This window comes from Vollenhovia emeryi, unplaced genomic scaffold, assembly GCF_000949405.1.
Source record: "Vollenhovia emeryi isolate VEMERY1.0 unplaced genomic scaffold, V.emery_V1.0 DF939609.1, whole genome shotgun sequence".
In the NCBI taxonomy this organism is placed as follows: Eukaryota; Metazoa; Arthropoda; class Insecta; order Hymenoptera; family Formicidae; genus Vollenhovia; species Vollenhovia emeryi.
In genome coordinates, this window is record NW_011966757.1 from 8,903 (window position 1) to 13,622 (window position 4,720).

Consider the following 4,720-nt stretch of genomic DNA (forward strand, 5'->3'; position numbering starts at 1 on the left):
CGCGGCGCGGGCGGCGAGCGCGGCAGCGAGCGCGAGCGACGGGCGACCCGAAACATAAACATAGTATCTCGCGCGTCGCTCCACCTCCCGCTCATCGATCGATTTTCTTAAATGCCTTCCGAGTCCGGCCTACCGTCTCCTGCATCCTCATTCGCTCAGACGTGTAAATTAATTACTCGATAACTATTGTTACTTTTGTACCGCGGCACATATTTCTCCTTAGTTTAACCCATTCTACCACTATTTTCAAGTTGGCTACTTTTGCATCAGACACCCTGTATAATATTACAAGAGAATTTTTTATATTAATTTTTAATTAATTTAATTCTTAGATTACTTTGTTACTAATTTATATTTAAATATTGATGTATATTTGTTGTTTAATTTAATTTTATTGCAATTACTTCTAGATTTTTAAATATCTATTACATTATAGTTTCATTGTCAGAGTTAATCTTTTATTGGGTAAATATGCAGAATAGGTCACACCTCACCGATTTCCTCGCCACTTAGGTATGTTGTAGGGGAGAGTTTTCTGAGTAATTCCCCGCAAGAATCAAGTGGGGGACGGTATTGGTTTAGGAGATATAACAAATTGAAAACTGAAATTTTTAATACGTTTTTTGGTAAATATTTAGATAAGGTCAACCAAATGAACCTGATCTTGACATATGTTGTCAAGATCATGACCCTGAGTGACCTTCAAGAAATTTTTGCCATCGGTCGGTGTTTATTAAAAAGTTATAAACAAAAATGTTTAACCACTAAAATATAATTTTCTGACATCCTATGTACAATAAATGCTTTTATTTACCTTCAGTATTGAACGCAGGTAAGGAAAGAGCAAGGGCGGGGGGAGGGCAAAACTAATTCCACGCGTTGTACGGTTCCACATGGGTTTACAACTTTCCACGTGAAGCGAGATCCACTCCACACCTCTGACATAGGATGGGTAGGGTTAGTTTTAACGAAGTGGAGCCCCCCCGAAGGGGGGGCGGAACACACTGTCTTCACGCATACATTTTTATATCTACATTTGGTGGAGGGGAGTGACTTATATGTGGGTAGAAAAATGTATGCGTGGAGACAGTATGTTCCGCCCCCCCCCTTCGGGGGGGCTCCACTTCGTTAAAAATAACCCTACCCACCCTATGTCAAAGGTGTGGAGTGGATCTCGCTTCACGTGGAAAGTTGCAAATCCATGTGGAACAGTACAATGGTGGAAGTACATGCGTGGAGACAGTATGTTCCGCCCCCCCTTCGGGGGGCCCACTTCGTTAAAATTTAACCATACCCAAACCATGTCTGAGGTGTAGAGTGGATCTCGCTTGCTCGGTCAGTCTGCGCCGCGAGAAGAATTAAGCGTGCGCGCGCGCGCGTGTGTGTGTGTTCAACCCGTACCGATTGGTGCGGGAGGGGGCAGGTGTGATCTTGTAAATGAAAACGGTAGTTTGTTTATGATTTTAAAGGTAGCTACACAGGCATTTTAATAAAAATTACTAAGAAAAAGTATTAAAATTTTTAGTTTTCAATTTGTTATATCTCCTAAACCAATGCCGTCCCCCACTTGATTCTTGCGGGGAATTACTCAGAAAACTCTCCCCTACAACATATCTAAGTGGCGAGGAAATCGGTGAGGTGTGACCTATTCTGCATATTTACCAATATTACTATTATTTGTATACAGGGTGAGGAAAAAGTACCGGACCGGTAAAATATCTCGAAAAATATTGGAGATACGGAAAAATGTTTCAGACAAAAGTTGTACGGTTTTAAAAGAGCTATATAACGGTATAATTAATTTTCAAACAAAATTATTTTTTTATGATTATATGGAGGTCGCCGCCATTTTTTTAAATGGAACTCCATCCTGTTTATTATACTATCTTATTCTACTAATTAATATTAACAACTTTTGTCTGAAACATTTTTTTATTTGCCTAATACTTTTTGAGATATTCAAGAGAAAATTTATAACTTTTTCAATGTTTAGCTTATGATATCTCGATAACAGAGGGAAAAGTTGTACAGGACTTTTTTACTTGATTTGGTCTCAGGAATATGCTGTTGCAATAGTGCTCCAATTACGGAAAATTTTTGTGTATTCTACCATCCACAAAAGTTACATACACAAAATTTTCAATAATTAAAGCACTATTGCGACAGCATATTTCTGAGACCAAATCAAGTAAAAAAGTCCTGTACTACTTTTCCCTCTGACAAACAGTTGTCGAGATATCATAAGCTAAACATTGAAAAAGTTATAAATTTTCTCTTGAATATCTCAAAAAGTATTGAGCAAATAAAAAAAGTTTCAGACAAAAGTTGTTTATGTTAATTAGTAGAATAAGATAGAATAATAAACAAGATGGGGTTCCATTTTAAAAAATGGCGGCGACCTCCATATAATCATAAAAAATTAATTTCGTTCGAAAATTAATTTTACCATTATATAGCTCTTTTAAAACCGTACAACTTTTGTCTGAAACATTTTTCCGTATCTCTCATATTTTTCGAGATATTTTACCGGTCCTGTACTTTTTCCTCGCCCTGTATATGCAATTTAACAAGATAATGTTAAATAATATTATTATATTGACAAACGTCGATATCGATGCGCAAGTAGAATATGTGGGGAAAAAGCGGCTCAGAGCCGTTGACGACACCGACAATCGTCGACAATAGAGTAGGTATAGAATAGCGCCCCAGTATTCTTCGTTATAAGGTATATATTATTACAAGTTACTTACATACCCGTAAATGATGTACTTATTTCATGTATCACATTTAATATGTCCCACACTAGCTTACAGCACATAAGCCAAGAAATGGGTTCGAGTCGGCCGTGAAACTTGGAAAGGAATTCACGGAAAGTCGATAATAAAGAAGACGAAAAGTCTAAATGTACTTCGCGTATAATTTCTACGAGATATAACTAGGAACTTTTGAACATGTACTATAACACACGTATTATTTCCACGAGATATAACCACACACGTATAACACGCGTATATTTCTACAAGATGTAACTACGCACGTCTGAACGCGTCTGAACGCGAACATGTCGTCTTGCCGAAAGGACTCTCGAAGGACGGTTTTCCAAACAAGTGAGAAACTAAGAGCATGAGTTCTGTGATTGCGAAGGCCGACTCGACTGCCGAAAGTGCTAAATCTCATCTACTAACAACAGCAAATGCAAACAATTCGCGTCGCGGTGCTGTCGGCGACTCGCTGTGACGAAAAAAGACAGTCGCGGTCGACAGTGGATTGTCACGCTGAAGATACGTGAACTAAAGGTGCGTTCGCGGAGTGCACTATTAACACGAAAAGCATCTTCTATCTTTCTTCGACATATCATGAGCGACAAAGATAGATTGATACTTTTAGCACTAGAGCTACCATTTCACGGAGCGAAGCTAAAGCTGGCGTTTACCCCCACTTCATCGCAACACAAATCATGTGGCGGAGCGCGACAATGAAAGGAGGCAGTCGAGACCAAGTTACAATAAGTCACAAACACTTTAATATATCACTGATTACAACTCAATCACAATGTTAATTTAATCCAGTTCGTTAATCGTATTCAATTTTCAGAAGCGCGAGTCTATATCAAGTCCGATGGATTCAAGTCCGATTTGAGAAAGCGAGTGGTCGTGTATAAAGCGTGTTTAATTTGTTGGGGTTAACGATAAGCGGTTGCGATCCGGTGAAAAGCGTTGAGCGATTCGCTCGGCGGAGCACAAAGCGGGTATTTAAGTAGGAAGCATGTCCCGCTTCGCCGAAAGAATTAGCCAATGCTTGATTGACGCGTCGCTGCCTGACAAAGGATCTCCGTCGCGGAGATCGCTGGTTGGCGGTTGGTGGTGTGCTCGAAACAATGGATGGACCGCATCCGCAGATCGACTTTTACAGTAAACAATTAGATCGTTTATTGTTGATCGCGGATTTTTCTTCGCCTCGAGGTTGTTTGTCTCGCGTGCGACAATCAGATACAATGCTTCCGGGAGAACATTCGAGACGTTCTCATCTCGAACAAATCAGCTTTGCTTCAGCTAACGCTAAATGCCTCTTGCCTTTTCATGGAGCGTATTTTTCACTACTTTGAGGTTGTGTTTCAGTGAAGTTGAATTCCTGGCTTTTGCTGGCTTTCTAGTTTTGTTTATACTGGAATACAAATAAATAAAACGGATGAAGAATGTGGATTAGCAATTGCAATTGCAGAAATACAAAAACAGCGTATAGCCGCGGCTGCAGCTACTGTGATGCATTCGCAGAAGAAAAAAATATAAGAAAAAAAGCATTGGGTAGCACCAATTTTTAAAAGCCGTGACCGACACAGTTTCTTCTTTGCGTCGGTGCCAAAATTATTGAATATATATTTTTGGTAATGCCAATTTCTCCCTTCTTCCAGCCATAACATATTCTGAAACATTAAAAATATATAAAAATTCATGATATTTGTTTTGTGTACTCGTTATATTACTTTATTTTAACACTTACAATGTCTTTACTCAAGTACCCACTGATTAGGTTAGGCATTCACAGCATTCGCTAAATGTGCGATAAATCCAACTATGAGCGTTACCTTCGCTGTATCGTTATTTTGGTAAAATGGGGGTAAACGCCAGCTTTAGCTTTGCTCCGTGAAATGGCAGCTTAATAGCGACTCCCCGAGCGAAGCTCCAGATGCGTTCGTTTTGTTCTCTCTCTCTCTCTCTCA